At 41.7% G+C, this 21378-nt stretch overlaps 1 protein-coding gene across 1 annotated transcript in view; it reads left to right on the plus strand.

The window, feature by feature from the left end:
• The first annotated feature begins 3137 nt into the window (after positions 1-3137).
• Positions 3138-21378, plus strand: part of ADIPOR2 (adiponectin receptor 2) — a 78514-nt gene continuing 60273 nt past the window's right edge. Inside the window, exon 1 of the mRNA XM_031650202.1 lies at positions 3138-3415. The gene's annotated coding sequence lies outside the window, so the exon portion shown is untranslated. The remainder of the gene's footprint in view (positions 3416-21378) is intronic.

Genomic DNA, 21378 nt, shown 5'->3' on the forward strand with positions numbered 1-21378 from the left:
CAACCTACAGAATGGGAGACAATTTTTGCAATCTACTCATCTGACAAAGGGCTAATATCCAGAACCTACAAAGAACTCCAACAAATTTACAAGAAAAAAACAAACAACCCCATCAAAAAGTGGGCAAAGGATATGAACAGACATTTCTCAAAAGAGGACATTCATACAGCCAACAGACATATGAAAAAATGCTCATCATCACTGGCCATCAGAGAAATGCAAATCAAAACCACAATGAGATACCATCTCACACCAGTTAGAATGGCGATCATTCAAAAGTCAGGAAACAACAGGTGCTGGAGAGGATGTGGAGAAATAGGAACACTTTTACACTGTTGGTAGGATTGTAAACTAGTTCAACCATTATGGAAAACAGTATGGCGATTCCTCAAGGATCTAGAACTAGATGTACCATATGACCCAGCCATCCCATTACTGGGGATATACCCAAAGGATTATAAATTATGCTGCGATAAAGACACATGCACACGTATGTTTATTGCAGCACTATTCACAATAGCAAAGACTTGGAATCAACCCAAATGTCCATCAGTGACAGATTGGATTAAGAAAATGTGGCACATATACACCATGGAATACTATGCAGCCATAAAAAAGGATGAGTTTGCGTCCTTTGTAGGGACATGGATGCAGCTGGAAACCATCATTCTTAGCAAACTATCACAAGAACAGAAAACCAAACACCGCATGTTCTCACTCATAGGTGGGAACTGAACAACGAGATCACTTGGACTCAGGAAGGGGAACATCACACACCGGGGCCTATCATGGGGAGGGGGGAGGGGGGAGGGATTGCATTGGGAGTTATACCTGATGTAAATGACGAGTTGATGGGTGCAGCAGACTAACATGGCACAAGTATACATATGTAACAAACCTGCATGTTATGCACATGTACCCTACAACTTAAAGTATAATAATAATAAATAAATTAAAAAAAAAAAAAAAAGAAAATGTTTGGTTAAAGAACAATATGAGAATAAAAATAATACAAATAAAAAGTACAGTATAACAGCTGTTTATATAGCATTTAATCATATTAGGTATTCTGAATAATCTAGAGATTGATTTAAAGTGTAAGGAAGATGTGCATAGGTTATATGCAAATATGATTTTTTTTTTTTTTAATAAGGAACTTGAGCATCCTCAGATTTTGGTGTTCAGTTTTGGGTGGATTAGGAGGGTAGAGAGGGGTTCTTGAAACCAGTCCCCCAAGGAAAGGATACTGAGAGATGACTGTATTCTTTTGTTCTGTGGCTTGCCTTTCATTTTCTTAACAGTCTTTGGAAGAGCAGATGTTTTTTAATTTTGTTGAGTCCAGTTTATCACTTTTTACTTATGGTTAATGCTTTTCGTGTCTTAAGAAGTATTTAGCTACACCAAGGTTGTAAAGATTTTCACCTGTGTTTATTTTGGAAGCCTTACAGTTTTAGATACTATATTTAAGCCTATGTTCTATTTCAAGTTAATTTTTGTGTATGATGTGAGGTAAAAGTTCAAGTTCTCCTCTCCCATATGAATATCCAGTTGTTCAAGCACCATTTGGTAAAAAGACTATCCTTTCCTCATTTAATTATTTTGACCTTTGTTGAAAATCAGTTTTTCATAAATGAGTAGGTCTTTTTATTATTGCATTGATCTGTATGCCTATACTATTTTTTTTTTTTGAGACAGAGTCTTGCTCTGTCACCCAGGTTGGAGGGCAATGGCATGATCTTGGGTCATTGCAGCGTCCGCCTCCCAGGTTCAAGCGATTCTCCTGCCTCAGCCTCATGAGTAGCTGGGATTACAGGCATGCACCACCATGCCCAGCTAATTTTCATATTTTTAGTAGAGATGGGGTTTCACCATGTTGGCCAGGCTGGTCTCGAACTCCTGACCTCAGGTGATCCACCTGCCTGCACCTCCCAAAGTGCTGGATTACATGTGTGAGCCACCACACCTGGCCCTGCGTATCTATGCTTATGCCAGTACTACATTTGATTACTGTGAATTTATGGTAAATTTTGGTTACTCTAGATTCTTTGCATTTCCATAAATTTTGGTATTAATAGTGTCAGTTTCTATCAAAAAGCCTGCTGGAATTTCAGTTGGCATTGTATTAAGTATATAGATGATTTGGGAGAGAATTGCCATTTTAAAAATAGAGTCTTCCGGTCCTTGAAAATGGTGTATGTTATTATTTTTTAAGGTTGTTTAGTTTCTCTCAGCAGTGTTTTGTAGTTTTCAGTGTAGGACATGTTGGACTTCTTTTATTGGATTTATTCCTAATTATTTTAAGTGCTTAAATGAGAATTTTTTTAAAGTTTCATTTTCTCCAGTTTGGTGCTAGTATATAGATTACAATTGATTGGTGGTCTGTCTAGCATGTAGAAATTCCTTAATAAGTAGTCAGATGGAATTTAATTTGTTCTCATCTAACTTTCTGGGGAAATAATAATCTAAAACAACAAAAGATTATCTCTGAATTTGAATGGGTTTGAAATTTGTATGACTGTGTGCCTTATTTTAATTTCTCTGAATTTGAAATATAGAAGTGCATTTGGATTTTATGATAAAATGTACAATAATAGATGTAAGTGGAGACAAGTAGAGATCATTCAACAGATAAGAGGATATAGTTGTAGAAAAGCAGAGTTGAAAATTTTTAGATGGTAAAATTAATATTCAATATTTATATTAAATATAAATATTTTAAAGTAGAAAGTGCTTGAGTAGTATGATTAAAAAGAGGAATCTTATTTTCATTTGAATACATTTTGGCCTACAAGAATGTCTGTTACTGGCTTAAGTATTTTTCTTTGTATATACTGTCAGATGATTTACCATTTCCCAGCCAAACCTGATTGGTTGGCCCAGTACAACTCTCTTCTGTCTTTTAAGCTGTATCCTTGATAGTATTTCTGTTCATCCTGCCCAGAAGATTGTGTTCTCACACAGTTTTCTGTGGTTGTTTCTAAAACATGGTGTAAATGAAAGGATTGTAAAATGCGCCAATCAGCATTCTGTAAAAATGCACCAATCAGTGCTCTGTGGCTAGCTAGAGGTTTGTAAAATGGACCAATCAGCACATTGTAAAATGGACCAATCAGCACTCTGTAAAATGGACCAATCAGCAGGACATGGGCGGGCACAAATAAGGGAATAAAAACTGGCCACCCCAGCCAGCAGCTGCAAGCCAGTTGGGTCTCCTGCCACGCTGTGGAAGCTTTGTTCTTTCTTCACAGTAAATCTTGCTGCTGCTCACTCTTTGGGTCCATGCCACCTTTAAGAGCTGTAACACTCACCGCGAAGGTCTGCGGCTTCATTCTTGAAGTCAGCGAGACCACGAACCCACAGGAAGGAATCAACTCTGGACACATGTTGGCGACCCGGATGGGACTATCGCCAAGTGGTGAGTACCATTGGACCCCTTTCGCTTGCTATTCTGTCCTATTTTTCCTTAGAATTCAGGGGCTAAACACTGGGCACCTGTTGGCCAGTTAAAAGCAACTAGCAGGGCTGCCGGACTAAATACACGGGTGTCAGGCTTTCTGGGAAAGGGCTCTCTAACAACCCCCGACTCTTCAGAGTTGGGAGCATTGGTTTGCCTGGAACCAGCTTCCTCTTTTCCTGTACTTCCAGGCTGAGCCAAGGATCGACAAGAGAGGAAAGCCATTCAGCTGTGGGGTCTTGACAAAGAGTTGGTTGACCTTGTAGCCATGAGGGAAACTCTGTAGGTCAGCCAAAGGGTCTGTGGGTCGGTCCAGGGGTCCTCAGTAGAAGTCGTTAGTTGAACTCATTTGGGGTTCCATTTGTAAGACCATCTGCAGCTTGATGGCATCGATTCTGGAGGAAACAAAGTTGACAAGGAGGTTAAAAATACAGGGCCCGATGGCGAGTAATAGCAAGATGGCTGTTATGGGACCTAGAAAGGGGAGAAGCCATGTCACCCAGCTCCAGAGGTTGATATAAGAGTTTGAAAGGCGTCTGATTTCAGAAGCCTTTTCCTGTAAAGGCCAGGTGGCGTCTCGTACTATCCCTCACTGGTTAGTGTAAAAGCAACACTCTTCCCCTAAGAAGGTGCGTAGTCCTCCTTTCTCAGCAGTGAGGAAGTCTGGGCCTTGGCAGTTTTGGAGAGTCAGTGCTGCCAAAGAGTCTATCTGGGATTGTAGAGTAAGGATAGATTTTGTTATTTCTTGCAAACTGTCTGAGAAATCGTTTGAGAGTGTGTGATAGTAGGATAATGAAGTAGATAAACCTGCTATTCCAATTCCTGTAGCAGTGACCATTCCTAACCCTATAAATAGGGGTATTAGTTGTATGGCTCTGCGCTGACGGACTTGAGCTTTGAAGAGGCACTGATATAGTCTGATTTCCTGGGGCAATGTTAATGTTGGGAGTTAGGAAGACTAAGGTGCAGGTGCCTGTCCAGTTGGTGGGGAGGCAGATATAGGTCGAAGTTCCACATAAGAAGAATATGCCTTGGCTGGGTGGACAGAAATTTACCCTGGCTTTTAAAGGAATAGGGTATACTGTTTTTTCTTTACTACTGCTATCTCTCTTTTTGTCTCTTTGTCTCTTCCTCTCTCTCTCTCTCTCTTTCTCCTCTTCCTCCTTCTGTCTTTCTGACTTCTTTGTCTGTCTCTTCCTCTCTCCGTTTCTCTCTTTCTGACTCCCTCTTTGTCTGTTCCTCTTTCTCTTTCTCTTTCCTCTCTGCTGGTCTTTCCTTGCCTCTGCCAGCTGCTTGTGCTGCTGTTCTCCCCTCTCCTTTCCCTTCTTGATGGCTTCAGCAGCGTAAGACTGCCACCTCCTTGGGTTTTTGCACTGCATGCAATAACTCCGTGATTTCCTTGTGGTATTTAATGGGGTTCCCCCAGAGGTTAGGAACCCCCTTTCTTTCCATGTTGCAGCATGGGCATGTAGGATTAGATAAGCGTACTTGTTATCTGTGTACACATTTTTTCTTTTTCCCTTTCCCAGTTCTAAGACTTGGGTAAGTGCCACTAGTTCTGCCATCTGGCCGCTGGTCCCTGTGGGGAAGAGGCTTACTTTTAAGTACTGTTACATCACTAACTATGGCATAACCTGGCCCTTGTATCTCATTCTCTACAAATGAACTTCCATCGGTATATAGGTTAAAGTCAGGATTAGCTAAGGGGACTTCTAAGAGATCCTCTCGGGCGGCATAAGTCTGGACTATAATTTGTTGGCAGTCATGCTTGGTTAGTTCCCCATCCTCTGGGAGAACAAGTGGCAGGGTTGAGGGCCACACACGTGCATATTTGAAGCACCGGTCCCTCGAGGAGTAGTGCCTGGTATCTAAGCAGGCAGTTTTCTGATAGCCATAAACTTCCTTTGGCACCTAGTTTGCCATTTACATCATGAATAGTCCAGACAGTGAGATCCTTTCCTAGTATTATTTTGTAGCCTCTGATACTAAGATGGCCACCACTGCAACTGCCTGTAAACAGGCCAGCCTTTTGCCACTGATTGTGAGGTTGTCCCACGAGTTGGAGTAAGGACTCCAAGAACTATTCCTGCTCTCTCTGAGACGTATAAAGAGAAGTTTTGTCCTGTGGGAAGGCTTAAGGCTGGAGCTTATACTAGGGCCTACTTTAAGTTTTTGAAGGCTGTTTCTGCCTCTGGTTCCCGTTCTACTAGATGAATATTTGCCCTCTGGGTCTCCTTGATTAGAGTATAGAGGGGCCTGGCTATCTCGCTGTATCTGGGGATCCATAGTTGGCGAAAGCCGGTGATTCCAAAGAACCCCCGCAACTGTTTTAGTGTCTTAGGGTGAGGATAAGCCAGTATAGGCTGTATTCGTTCCTTGCTGAGGGCCCTGGTTCCTCTGGCTAAGATTAGGCCTAGATACTTGACTTGTCATAGGCAGAGCTGGGCTTTTGATTTAGATGCCTTATACCCTTGATTAGCTAGAAAGTTCAAGAGATCTACAGTAGCTTGCTGGCATGAGGCTTCTGAACTGGTAGCCAAAAGTAAATCATCCACATATTGAAGGACCAGAGTGCCTGGGCTTGAGAAGTGGCCTAGATCTTGGGCCAGTGCCTGACCAAACAGATGAGGGCTATCTCTGAACCCTTGGGGCAAGACCGTTCACGTAAGTTGGGACGTGTGGTCTGTGGGATCCTCAAAGGCAAAGAGAAACTGCAGGGGAGTCAGAGTGCAGGGGAATACAGAAGAAGGCATCCTTGAGGTCCAGAACTGTGAACCATTCTGCTTCCTCTGGTATTTGAGAGAGCAGGATATAGGGGTTGGGTACAACTGGGTATAGAGGAATTACTGCCTCATTGATAAGTCTTAAGATCTTGCACTAGTCTCCACTGACCGGTTTTTGTACTCCTAGAATTGGGGTGTTGCAGGGACTGCTGCATTTTCTTACTAAACCTTGAGCTTTTAGATATCTAACAATATGATGTAATCCTTTATGAACTTCAGGTCTTAAGGGATATTGCCTTTGATAAGGAAAAGTGGTGGGATCTTTTAACCTGATTTGGACTGGGCGGGCATTTTTTGCCCTTCCAAATTGTCCTTCCAATGCCCAGACTTCAGGGTTGATTCCCTCCTCAAGTAGGGGACAACAAATGGGTAATTTGTCCCCATATTCATGCAGATAATAGCTTCAGCTTTGGCTAATACGTCCCTCCCTAATAAGGGTATGGAACTTTCAGCATAATAAGAAAAGCATGTGAAAAGAGCAGAGTCTCCCAATTACCACTGAGGAGGTGGGAGAAATACCTGGTTACAGGCTGTCTTGGGATCCCTCGGATGGTAATGGACCTTGAGGACAGCTGTCCGGGACAGGAGATTAACACTGAGCCTTGGATGGTAATGGACCTTGAGGACAGCCGTCTGTTATAGGAGTTTAACACCGAGAAAGCCGTGCCAGTGTCCAGGAGGAAGTCAATTTCCTGGCCCTCAATGGTTAAACGTACCTGGGCTTCAGTGAGGGTGATGACATGAACTGACGCTTGCCCCGGGCACCCTCAGTCCTGTTGTTGGATCATCTGGTTGGGGGCTTCTGGCCCAGAGAACCTTTGTCCTCTGGGGCAGTGCACCTTCCAGTGATTGCCTTAGCATAGTGGACATGGGCGAGGGGGTAGCTTGTTTCTCATTGGACAATCGTTATTTTAAAGTGTCCTTGCAAACCAAACTGATAACCAGCCCTACCAGATGATTGGCCTGCTCCATTTTCTGTCCTTTCTGAACCACCAAGGTCTGTTTGAGGGCCATGACTAAGGCTGTGGCTTTCTCTTATCTCGCTTTTCCTTTCAGTCTGTTCCTCTTGGTCCCTACTATAGAAAACCAAGGTTGCCAGGTTTAATAATGCCTCCAAATTTTGTTCAGGGACCAGGGCTAGATTTTGGAGCTTTCTCCTGATATCTGCGGCTGACTGGGTAATAAACTTATCTTTTTGGATCAATTGACCCTCGAGTGAGTCGGGTAACAGGGTAGTATATTTTCTTAAGGCTTCCCTTAGCTGCTCGAGGAAGGTGGTAGGATTTTCTTCCTTTCCCTGAGTTGTGGTGGACATCGTTGAGTAATTCGTGGGCTTTTTCCTAACTATCCTTAGTCCTTCCAGAACACAGGTCAACAGATGGTTGCGACTCCAGTCCCCATGATCTGAGTCGAGAACCTGGTGGGGATCCATACTGAGAATGGCTTGCTGACCAGTAGGGAATTTGTCCCTTTCTTCGACTGTCATTCTGTCATTTACTTGACTAAGATACCAGGTATCTGCAAACTCTCGGGCTGCAGCTAAAGCTGCATTCTTTTCATTAAAGGCCAGGGTTTGATCTAACAATAGCATGACATCTCTCCAAGTGAGGTCGAAGGTTTGCCCTAGACCCTGTAGGACATCTATGTACCTATCAGGATCATCTGAAAACTTCCCCAGGTCTACTGTCATCTGCTTTAAATCAGAGAGAGAGAGAGAAGGGGACATGTACCTGGGTTGGGCCAAATTCCCCTCCCCCTACAGCTTGAAGGGGACGTAACCAATAGCCTGGGAGTTTTTGTGGTCCTTTGGAGATTTCTTTGCTTGTTTCCTTCTGGGGAGGGGGGAGATTAGAGGAGGCTTATCATTAATAGGAAGTGGAGCTATAGGAAGGCTGGGATATGGAGGTAAGCTCAGAGGTCCTCTTCCACAACATTGCAAGCTTTGCATAGTTGTGGATTATCCTTCAATGAAAAGAAAGCTTGGACATAAAGTATTTCACTCCATTTGTCTTCCTTCTTACAGAAAAGGTCAAGCTGCAGGATAGTACTGTAATTTATACTTCCCTCAGGTGGCCATTTTTCCCCATCAGAGAGAGAATATTGGGGCCAGGCCGTAGTGCAGAAAAAATTGAGCCACCTCTTTTTCAGGGTTTGCAGGTCAAATTGGTCCCAGTGGCTTAGGATGCGTTTCAAGGGTGAGCCTGTTGATGCCTGTGTGTTTCCCATCTGAAAGACAAAACCACCCGTGGTTTGGTTTTGTTCCCCCCATCCCCCAACCCCGAGTTATCGTGGCTTTAAAAGCCAGACCGTTGTTGCTTTGGCTGGCCTAGAGAATTCCCCTTTGGAGGACACTACCACTGCAGGGCCCCTTCTTTGCCCCCATCCAGCAGGAAGTAGCTAGAGCGGGCGTCGCCCAATTCCCAGCAGCAGTTGGGGTATCCTGTTTAGAGAGGGAATTGAGAGGTGAAGCTAGCTGGACTTCTGGGTTGGGTGGGGACTTGGAGAACTTTTCTGTCTCACGAGAGGATTGTAAAATGCGCCAGTCAGCACTCTAAAAATGCACCAATCAGGGCTCTTTGGCCAGCTAGAGGTTTGTAAAATGGACCCGTCAGCACCCTGTAAAATGGACCAATCAGCACTCTGTAAAGTGGACCTATTAGCACTCTGTTAAATGGACCAATCAGCAGGACATGGAGGGGGACAAATGAGGGAATAAAAGCTGGCCACCCCAGCCAGCAGCGGCAACCTCGTGGGGTCTCCTTCCACACTGTGGAAGCTTTATTCTTTTACTCTTCACAGTAAATCTTGTTGCTGCTCACTCTTTGGGTCCACGCCACCTTTAAGAGCTGTAACACCGCGAAGGTCTGCGGCTTCATTCTTGAAGTCAGCAAGACTACGAACCCACTGGAAGGATCCAACTGCGGACACATAAAGATGAGGAAAATTGTTCTTTAGGCTTTGAAGACTTTACTATGTGCACTTAGCATTGCTGAATGTGGTGGTCTCTGAGAGCAGTGTAATTCTGATGATACATACAGGCATTTGTCTATTATAAAAATGGGATGAAATTGAAGATGGGTTTATTGCCTTTTATATCATCTTTTGGATTTGTGATACTTAAGGACAAACCTTTGAGAATGTTTGTAGTTATTAATATGACCAGAAACTGGAACTGTTTCAGTCTGGCACAGGAGAGATTAGTAGTAGTATTGCTGCTAGTCATTACGTAAGAGATGTTAATGTTTGGATTTAACCTTCGATTGTTTGTAATATGGTATTCCTAACATTCCTGACTAAAAGGATAGTGAATAAAAAAGAATGCATTTAGAACTATATTAGAACTGCATTGCAGAAAGCATATGAAATTTCAAGTTTAGGAAGTTTCCTGCTTTAAAACTTTTTTCTTCACACTTCACACTTTCAGCACTTACGTGTGATGCATCTAGGAGATGCATCTGTTTTCGCAAATACAGTACTGCACCTGAAATATTTTCAGTATTTATTTACTCAGTATTTATTTTCAGTCTTTATTTCCTGTTGGTTTTTTTTTTTTTTTTTTTTTTTGAGACGGAGTCTCGCTGTGCTCCTAGGCTGGAGTGCAGTCAGTCTTTATTTCCTAAAGGTTAATTTTCTTTAAAACTGTAGCAATTTTTCATCCAGTCTCTTTCATGTTATAATCATTTGCTTGTGTGATTTTACCACACGCTATATCCAACTAGGCAGCATTACTGGAAAACTTATTTGATTTTTTGCCAAGAGATGGTTAGAATATTTTTCGTGGTAGAGAATATGTGGCGAAAATGCTTTAATTGATCCCTGACCAAATTCAGCAAGAAAAACTTAAGTAAACTTTAATAAGCAGGCAATAGAAGTTAAGGTGATATTCTGACTTTGGGTATAAACACTCAAACATGAGCTTTGCTACTGTAAAGTAAGAAATAAAATTAGTGTTAAGTCGAGATGAGTGAACTTGTTGATCATCTGCCTAGCCTACTGTGATAGGAATGGTTGGAAGACTTGGAAGTTTTTCCTGTCCTAAGTTGATAAGCATTTGAGTGGAAAGAGAGGCACTTTTCTCTTGAAGTTGTTCACTTTGGAATTTTCAAACTGTTTAAAGTCCTTTAAAATGTTCTGAGTTACTTCTTTATTTTCTAGGCTCTTCCTATTAAGAGAAATATTGCCTTTTTATCCTTTAAAATCTAATACCCTCATCTTTAGTGGTTGTCTCTGCTTAGGTTATGTTGCTTAGGACATAACATTGACGTTTGGTTAAAATGTCACTGAGCTGCCGGGTGCGGTGGCTCATGCCTGTAATCCCAGTACTTTGGGAGGCTGAGGCGGGTGGATCACCTGAGATCAAGAGTTTGAGACCAGCCTGACCAACACAGATAAACCCTGTCTCTGCTAAAAATACAAAATTAGCCAGGTGTGGTGGCACATGCCTGTAATCCCAGCTACTGGGAGGCTGAGGCAGGAGAATTACTTGAACCTGGGAGGCGGAGGTTGTGGTGAGCTGAGATCATGCCATTGTACTCCAGCCTGGGCAACGAGAGCAAAATTCCATCTCAAGGAAAAAAAAAAAATTCACTGAGCCTCTGAAAAGCACGAGGGACTAAGCAGTTTGACTCTGTAGGCTTTATTTATTTATTTTTTTTTTTGAGACGGAGTCTCGCTCTGTCACCCAGGCTGGACTGCAGTGGCCGGATCTCAGCTCACTGCAAGCTCCGCCTCCCGGGTTCACGCCATTCTCCGGCCTCAGCCTCCCGAGTAGCTGGGACTACAGGCGCCCGCCACCTCACCCGGCTAGTTTTTTGTATTTCTTAATAGAGACGGGGTTTCACCGTGTTAGCCAGGATGGTCTCGATCTCCTGACCTCGTGATCCGCCCGTCTCGGCCTCCCAAAGTGCTGGGATTACAGGCTTGAGCCACCGCGCCCGGCCTGTAGGCTTTATTATTAGATTTGTGTATTTGTATTATAAGGAAAACAAAATTTTAGTAAAATATAATGTATTTTGTTCATTTTATTTAGTTCATTGCTGGATTGCCGGTCTGTAGAACTTTTCCTGGCACAGAATAAACATAAAATAAGTATTTTTTAAATGATGTACTTAATTTTATTACCCTACCATGTTGAAAATGTGACTTTATATTATAGTTTCCTTTAGCAAAAGGTAAAACTACAGTCAATATATAGACTGTAAATAAATTTTTAAAAATCTTCATTTACTGTAATGTAATAGTGTCATTTTACACGTATACCTGCTTTTCAGATTTGTAACTCATTTGGTTTAAGTTTGGGGCATTTGGATGTTTCTGATGTTGAATGATAAAATGTAGGCTTAAAAAATTCTCCTTCGAGTTTTATACTGCCGTATTGTGTATAGCCTCTCTTTCATAATGATATTTGGACTGTGATGGTATAGAGTGACTCTTATTTTAATCTGGATGCATTCGAGATATTTCAAGTTCTTGAAAGACTGTTACACTTCTTGGGATGGTCATCATCATATTTTTAAAGCAGAGATCCTAAAGCTTAAAAACCTCAGAGAAAGTCCAGCATCTATTTTCAACCACTTGTTTTTTAAAGCTTTAGAACTTTGTACTCTTTGGTGAGGTTACAAAACAAATTTAGATTTTTTTTTTTAACTGAGGACTTCAAAAAAATTTTGTGATGTTTATAGTATTTTGTCTCTTTTTAGAGAGTCAAATTTGTTGAGGTGTAGTTTACACTCAGTAAAATTCACCCGTTTTAGATGTATGGTTCTGTGAATTTTGACAAACATTACTGAAATGACTAAAGTGGACTGCTAACTAGGAGACAGTGCTAAAGTAGCAACTTAGCAATTAAAATGTCATCTTTTTATCACTTTGGGAAGATTCTCATTGGTATTTTTTCGTGAGTGCAATAAGAGACCAGCAGTGTGGCAGGCTTTCACTGGCTTTTTCCCCCAACTCTACTTCCCATAATGGTAAGATTTTCCTGTTTTCTTAGGAAAGTCATCCATTGGGGTAGAGTTAAGTTAGGATGGGTTCCTTGTGATTTTATTTAAAGGTTGGTCTACTTAATGCTGGCGGGAAAAAAGCAGTGTAGTGATACAACACGTTGCCTGCCTTTACATTTTCAAAATAATTTTAAGGAAATAGATTGCTGTTTGATTAAAAGTGCTTCTTTGTGTTATGGCAGTTAAGATTTCATTAACACTCCTTCTCAGCTATCAACTATACCTTTTTTTAAGGGCCATATTAGTAACATATGTTGGGAACTTTTCCCATGTTATCAGTTAAGCTTTTTCAGTTATCAGTTTTGTTTTATTGAGACTTTTCTACTCAGAAAGAGTCTGAGTATTTGGAAAGTACTCCAATTGTAATCATTCTTTTTATTGCTTCTGGAATGTAGCAAGGCTCCATGTTCTTTCCTATTTCTTGACAGTTTCTTAATATCGTCAAACGTTGTAGAGTATAATGTACTATCTGTGTTGAAATACTTGGCTTTGGCATTTAAGTGCTATCATGCATTTATTTGAGAACAGTTTATGGCTCATTCAGACACTGTGGATAAGAGCATTGACTTAGGTGTCAGGCAGAATAAATTTAATCTGACTCTGCCATTTATTAACTATATGAACATGGATAAATTAATTATAACCGCTCTGTTTTGTCATCTGCCAGATGGGGAAAATAATCATATGTATCTTCCAGTATTGTTGTCAGGATTAAAGAGATAATCAATGGGAAATATTGTATTGCATGTAGTAAGCACTCAGAGCATGTTAGCTGCTCCTGTCATCCTCACTCAACAGAAGTTTTTTTGTTTTCGTCTTTTTTTTTTTTTTTGGAGACAGTCTTGTTCTGTCGCCAGGCTGGCGTGCGGTGGTGCAATCTCCGCTCACTGGAACCTCCGCCTCCCAGGTTCAAGCAATTCTTCTGTGTCAGCCTGTGGAGTAGCTGGGATTACAGGCGTATACCACTATGCCCAGCTAATTGTTTTTTTTTTTTTTAAGCAGAGATGGGGTTTTACCATGTTGGCCAGGCTGGTCTCGAACTCCTGACCTCAAGTGATCCGCCTGCCTCGGCCTCCCTAAGTGTTGGAATTACAGGCTTGAGCCACCATGCCTGGCCCTAGCAGCGGTTTTTGAGCTCTTACTTTGCATCCCAGACCATGCTTGGTGTTGTAGATACAAAATGGATTCTAAGGAAGGCTTCCCCATCTTAAGAAGTTTCATAGTTCAAGAGGGAAGACAGGCAGTAAACAGTTGTGACATATACTATATCAGAAACAAAAGAATAAAAGAGTTAATATCATAAGCCTGGGGAGGTCAGGGAAAGACATTTCTATCTCTGACTTAATTTTGATGTTGACTTATTTGGCAGATATTTACTGAATACGCTTTACTTTTGCCGGGCGCTATTTTAGGTGCTGGGAATACCACTGGTTTCATGGAAGACAGTTTTTCCATGGACTGGTGGGCGGGGGGTAGAGTGGATGGTTTCGGGATGATCCAAGCGTATTACATTTATTGTGCACTTTATTTCTATTATTACTACATTGCAATATATAATGCAGTAATTATGTAACTCAATGTAGAATCAGTGGGAGCCCTGAGCTTGTTTTTCCGCAGCTAGACTGTCCCGTGTGGGAGTGATGGGAGACAGTGGCAGACCATCAGGCATTAGATTCTCATAAGGAGCGTGCAGCCTAGATCACAACAGGGTTCAGGCTTCTATGAGAATCTAATGCCACCCGCTGATTTTACAGGAGGCGGAGCTCAGGTGGTAATGCAAGCAGTGGGGAGCAGCTGTAAACACAGATGAAGCTTTCCAGCCCCTCACCTCCTGCTGTGAGGCCAGGTTCCTAAAAGGCTACGGGAAATGGCTTGTAGCCTAGGGGTTGGGGACCCCTGCTGTGTAAGAGTTGTGTAAGGAAATTAAATCTTGGGGTCCCCATTTCCTAGACTAAAGGGAAAAGTCAAGTTGGGAACTGCTTAGGGCAAACCTGCCTTCCATTCTATTCAAAGCCATCCCTCTGCTCACTGAGATAGATACATATCTGATTGCCTCCCTTGGAAAGGCTGATCAGAAACTCCAAAGAATGCAGTGCAGCCATTGGTCTCTCACCTATCTGTAACCTGGAAGCCCCTCCCCGATTGGAGTCTTCCTGCCTTTGCTTCAAGTTGTCCTGCCTTTCCAGACCAAACCAACATACTTCTTACATATATTGATCGGTGTCTCATATCTCCCCAAAATGTATACAACTAAGCTGTGCCCCAGCCACCTTGGGCACATGTTGTCAGGACTTCCTGAGGCTGTGTCATGGGAGTGTCCTCAACATTGGCAAAATAAAATAAACTTTTTTTTTTTTTTTTTTTTGAGATGGAGTCTCGCTCTGTCACCCACGCTGGAGTGCAGTGGCACGATCTCGGCTCACTGCAACCTCCACCTCCCGGGTTCAAATGATTCTCTTACCTCAGCCTCCTGAGTAGCTGGGATTATAGGCGCATGCCACCACACCTGGCTAATTCTTGTATTTTTAGTATAGATGGGGTTTTACCATGTTGGCCAGGCTTGTCTTGAATTCCTGACCTCACGTGATCCGCTTGCCTCAGCCTGCCACAGTGCTGGCATTCCAGGCATGAGCCACTGTGCCCAGCCTGCAGAATAAACTTTCTAAATTAACTGAGACCTGTCTCGAATTTTCAGGGTTCACAGAGTAAAGAAGACAGATGATGTCTCTACTCTCAGGAGCTCAGTCTAGCAGGAAAAGATCAGTAGTAAACAAATAAAAATGTCAGAGACAAGTGCTATGAAAGAGACTAAAAGGTGATGTAATAAGGAGAGACTGAGGAGTTGCTTTACATTGCATGGTCAGGGAAGGATCCTTTGAGTAGGTAACCTTTGAGATCTTCATACAGAGGAGTCAGCCTTGGCAAGTATTAGAGAGATGAGCATTCTACTGTAGGGAACCATGTTACACAAAGCTCCTTAAGCTTTTGGCACATGTAAGGAGCAGACAGGTCAGTGTGGCCGGAATGTAGTGGGCAAGGAGTAGAGTGGTGCAAAATGAGATCAGAGATAGTCAGGGTCTAAATCATTTAAGGGTTTGTAAGCCAGAGTAAGGGGTTTCTAGGTGTAAAAGAAAGCCATTGGAGGGCTGTTAGTGGGGGAAGTGCCTTTTGAAAAAGATTACTGTCGTTGCTGTGTGAGGATTGGATTCTGAGGATAAGGGTAATGAGGGTAGAATTTAGGAGACCTTTGGAGGCTGTTGTATTAGCATAGGTGAGAGGTGGTGGTGGCTTGGGCGGGAGAGTAAATTAGTAGAGAAAAACAGATTGATTTGGGCTGTGTTTTGAAGACTGAATCAGCAGGACTTGCTGACTGCATGTGATCAAGGCAAATCCTAGGACTTGAGCACTTAGAAGATTGGTGGTGCAGTTTACTGAAATGAGTAAGACTGGAGGGGAGAGCAAGTTTGGTGGGACAATCATGAGTTCTATTTTTTTAAGTCTGAGGTGCCAATTAGACATCTATGTGGAGATTTCATACTTGGTGGTAGGTAATAGTAGTACTCTGGAATTCAGTGAGAGTTTAGGGCCAGGGATAAATATTTAGGAGTAACTGACATTGTCTGCTAGATTTGGTAATAAGGAGTTCCTAAGTGACCTTGACAAGTGTGGTGTTAGTGGGAATGGAAACTAGATTGTAGAGAAGTATCGGTGAAGGATGGAATGAAAATATGAAGTTGGGGAATGGAGACAGTGACAATAGACTCCTAAGAAATTTTCCTGTGAAAAGGGAAGCAGAAAAATGGTTGTGTCCACAAGTAAGGCCCAGATTCGAGTCTTACTTTCATACTTGCCTGGATACAGTTATTATGTGAGTGTATTCGAAAGTTTAAGATATTTTATGTACCCTGCTCAGTCCTCTCTACAAGTATTGAGGTATCTAGATGATACTTTTCCTTCTGTGACATGAGAGTCCTTAGTTTAGGGAAGTTAAGTGACAGTCCAAGTAGAACCTGTATTTGGACTCACTCACTTTGACTAGGTGCAGAGTACTTTTCATTATACCAAAATGCTCCTTAAACTTTTATTATCTTGGTCAAATCCAGTCTAACTTAGAGTTTTTGGAAGGATTACAAGATGAGAGATGTGAAAATTCTTTGCAAGCTGTAAATTGTTACACAAATATAGAAATTCCTTACTTTAAAATGCCCCATTATGTCTTCTTTGTACATGACTTTTTAGGACATAGTAGGCAGTGGCCTTGAAGTTCATTTTGGATCATAGCCTACCTTATTAGAGCCCAGAGAATGTAAGCAGATTGTTAAAGACATAGAACCTATCTATGGCATATGAATCGAATCTGGATCATGTTTAATTGAACATTTTTACCTGGTTTAATGATCTTGTCTCCTTTGCCTGTTCCGTAAGGTCCCATAATCCTCCCCAAAGGAACTCTTCCCCAAAATAATTCCTTCTAAAAATGTGGAGGGGGCTGGGTGCAGTGGCTCACGCCTGTAATCCCAGCACTTTGGGATGCTGAGGCGGGTGGATCACCTGAGGTCAGGAACTGGAGCCTGGCGAACATAGTGAAACCCTATCTCTACTGGGAAAAAAAAAAAAAATAGCCAGGTGTGGTAGTGGGTGCCTGTAATCCCAGTTACTCAGGAGACGGAGGCGGAAGAATTGCTTGAAGTGAGAGGTGGAGGTCGCAGTGAGCCAAGATCGTGCCACTGCGTTCTAGCCTGGGTGAGAGAGCAAGATTCCATCTCAAAAACAAAACAGAACAACACCACCAAAAGTGGAGGTAACTTAAAAAAACTGCAAAAAAGCCAATCCTGAAAGGTTACAAACTATATCATTCCATTTATATAACTTTTTTTTTTGAAGACAAGGTTTCACTCTGCTGTCTAGGCTGGAGTGTGGTATCATAAACACAGCTCACTGCAGCCTCGACCTCCCATGCTCAAGCGATCCTTCCACCTCAGCCTCCTGTAGCTGGAACTATGGGCATGCACCACCTATTTTGTGATTTTAATTTTTATGTTGCCTCCGAGTTTAAAAGAGCAGAAAAGCTGTGGAAAACAGTAAGGTGAGTCCTTAAGTAGAATTACCCTATGATCCAGCAATTCCACTTCTGGGTATATACTCAAAAGAACTGAAAGCAGGGTCTTGAAGGGGTATTTGTACACCCATGCTCATAGTAGCATTATTGACAACAGCTAAACCCTGGAAGTAGTCCCGCTGTCCACAAATGGAGGAACAGATAAGCAAAATGTTACCGGTATACATATAAAATGGAATCTTTTTTTTTCTTTTTTTTTGAGACGGAGTCTTGCACTGTTGCCTGGGCTGGAGTGCAATGGCATGATCTTGGCTCACCATAACTTCTGCCTCCCTGGTTCAAGCGATTCTCCTGCCTCAGCCTCCCTAGTAGCTGGGATTAAGGTGCCCACCACTATGCCCAGCTAATTTTTTGTATTTTTAGTAGAGACGGGGTTTCAGTATGTTGGCTAGGCTGGTCTCGAACTCCTGACCTTGTGATCCACCTGCCTTGGCCTCCCAAAGCACTGGGATTACAGGTGTGAGCCACCGCACCCAGCCACAAAATGGAATCTTATTTTACCTTTGAAAGGAAAGAAATTCTGACATGCTACAAACTGGATGAATCTTGAGAACAATATGCTAAGTGAAACTGGCCAGTCAAACCAGTCACAAAAAGACAAATACTGTCTGATTCCACTTTAATGAGGTACTTAGAGTAGTACAAATCACAGAGACAGAAAGTAGAATGGTAGTTACCAGGGGCTGAGGGGAAGAGGGAATGGCGAGTTACTGTTTAACGGGTTTAGTTTCAGTTTTGCAAGTTGTAGAGTTCTAGAGATAGATGGTTGTAATGGTCACACAACAATATAAATGTACTCAGTAACATTGAACTGTGCACTTAAAAATAATTTAGATGGTACATTTTATGTTATGTGTATTTTACTATACCATCAGGCCCAGCTAACTTTTTGTTTTGTTTTGATTTTTTGGTGACAGGGTCTCACTCTGTCGCCCAGGCTGGAATGCAGTGGCACAATCATGGCTCACTGTAGCCTTGACTTCCTGGACTCAAGTGATCCTCCCATCTCAGCCTCCCAAGTAGCTGGGACTACAGGTGTACACCACCACTCCTGGCTAATTTTTACTAACTCACTCCCTTTTCTCCCTCCTTTCAGTATTCATTCATTCATTTAACAGATAATGATTGAACAACTGTTATGTATTACTATTTATTATATATTATTCCTGGGAGCAGACTATTAAGGGTCACTCTATACCATCACAGTCCCAAGTGTCATTATGAAAGAGAGGCTGTACACAATACAGCGGTATAAAACTGTAAACAGACTTTTTTAAGCCTACATTTTGTCATTCAACATCAGAAACATCCAAATACCCCAAACTTACTTTTTTTTTTTTTTTGAGACAGCGTTTCACTCTTGTCACCCAGGCTGGAGTGCAATGGTGCGATCTCGGCTCACTGCAGCCTCCGCCTCCTGGGTTCAAGGGATTCTCCTGCCTCAGCCTCCCGAGTAGCTGGGATTACAGGTGCGCGCCACCATGCCTGGCTAATTTTTGTATAGTAGAGATGGGGTTTTACTATATATTGGCCAGGCTGGTCTTGAACTACTGACCCCAGGTGATGCACCCATCTTGGCCTCCCAAAGTGCTGGGATTGCAGGTGTGAGCCACCACGCTTGGCCACACGTCCCAGACTTAAACCAAATGGACTATAAATCAATTCCCTGAAAAACTGGTATACGTGTAAAATGATGCTATTACATTACAGTAAATGAAGATTTTAAAAAATTTATATATAGTCTATATATTGACTACAATTTTACCTTTAATATAAAGTCACAGATTCAAGCATGATAGGGTAATAAAACTAAGTACATCATTTAAAAATACTTATTATATGTTTATTCTGTGCCAGGCAATGTTCTAGAGACTGGCAGTCCAGCAATGAACTAAACAAAATGAACAAAACATATTATATTTTACTAAAAATTTGTTTTCCTTATAATACAAATACACAAATTAATAATAAAGCCTACATTAATACATTGTACTAATCTGTCTTGGTGAGAAGTCCAATTTAACTATGAAGATATAGTAGAAATGCTTTTAATTTCTTTTTTTCCCTAGAGAATGTGATGTTTATTCATTAATTTATTCATTCACTCAGGAAATCTTTATTGAATGTCTACTGTGTATCAGTTGCAGTTTGGGATTCAGTGGTGAACAAAACATAAATGCTTGCCTTTATGGAACCTACAATCTGTTGGTTTAAAAAAAAAAAACCTCTCCTGGATTAGTGTTAGATTTCTAGACCAGAAGTGTCAATTAAGTTTAACAATTTCTTCAGGCAGAGAAAATTGCTTTTGAGGTATCAATTAAGCAACCTTAGTGCTTCTAAGCAACATAACTGCCTTTTGAGGTATGAACTGAAGGGAAGGGAAGGGAAGTATAAGAAATTGAGTTGGGAATTTTTTTTTTCTTTTTTTTTTTTTGAGACAGAATTTCACTCTTGTTGCCCAGGCTAGAGTGCAATGGCACCATCTTGGCTCACTGCAACCTCCGCTTCCTGGGTTCAAGGGATTCTCCTGCCTCACCCTCCTGAGTAGCTGGGATTACAGGCGCATGCCACCACAGTCAGCTAATTTTTGTATTTTTAGTAGAGATGGGGTTTCACCATCTTGGCCAGGCTAGTCTCGAACTCCTGACCTCAGGTGATCTGCCAGCATTGGCCTCCCAAAGTGCTGGGATTACAGGCGTGAGCCACCACCCCCGACTGAGTTGGGATTTTTAATTTTCCATAGCTTTCCCATTAGGAAGGCAACCTGGTGTGACTATATTTGACTGAGAGTAAAGAGATCTGGGTTCTAACCCTAACTTAATCATCTAATACTTTGTGTGTTTCAGAATTCTTCACAGTGATCCTTGCTTGTCCTCACTCCTTTGTATAGATTTTTTTTTAAAGGATTTTATCAACTGTTTTGCCAGTAACTATGCTAGTGTCACTTTTTATGCTAGTAATAGTTCTATGTTCAAGTTCATTCTCTTTCCTGAATTTAAATTTGTGTTTCCTAGTGCCAACGGAACATTTCTGTCATTTCATACTCCATTTCCAAAAAGAAACTCATTATTGTTCCACTTTGAATTTGCTTCCCTTCTTTATGATCTTTTCATCTCAGCAAATGGCATTGCTATGTACCCAGCTGCCTAAGGAAAAACCCTGAGTCGTCATCTTTATTTCATTGACCCTCATTCAGTCATTCAAATATTGCTTCTCTTGAGTGTATCTTGAATCTACCCTTTATGCTCTAATTTCTAAACAGAACTGACACCCTTTGTCCTGCATATTCTACATTCTTTGCACAGAATACCTTTTCTTTAGTTGGCATACTCCAACTCATTGGTTAATGTCCAGCTCAAATATTAACTCCTATAAAACCTTCACCATTTCTTTTAGGCACAATAAGTGATTCCTGAGTCTTTGCTCTTAGAGTATGTAGGTCAGGTGTCTACTATATTTCTGTTCTTTCACAGTTTTTTATTCAATTGTCTGTAGAATAGACTTTATTATTGTCAAGGGGAAGACAGCCTTAGCAAAATTTTGAAATAAGTCATTTTGTGCCTAAGCATACATTAGTTTGTGAGAACATACTTTTTAAAGTGAAATGTAGTGGGGTGTATAGTATGTTTGAGTATCTTTTTCCAATAAACATTGCATGTATAATCATTCACTCATTGCATGTATAATTATTAATTAAATATTCTTTATTAATTAAAGACCGCTCTGGTCTCTCCAGAAGTCTTCCATGGCCTCCCTCATCCCCACCCTCCAGAGGAATCTGAAGCCGCATGTGCTCCCTGGCATCCACAGCCCCTGCCTCTCCCAGAGCAGCAGTACCTGAGCCTCAGTGTATTCCAAGAATTGAAACCCTTGGTCGGCTGCCCCTCTGCACCAGAATGTTTCTATCCCATTCTTACCTACCCAAGGCCCTTTCAGTAGCCCCTTGGGGTATTCTCTTCCTATGCACCAGGGCAACTTCCGAACTCACCACTTTCCTGGAAAGACTGCCAGCATCTTGGG

The sequence above is a fragment of the Papio anubis genome, chromosome 9 (genome assembly GCF_008728515.1).
Source record: "Papio anubis isolate 15944 chromosome 9, Panubis1.0, whole genome shotgun sequence".
In the NCBI taxonomy this organism is placed as follows: domain Eukaryota; kingdom Metazoa; phylum Chordata; class Mammalia; order Primates; family Cercopithecidae; genus Papio; species Papio anubis.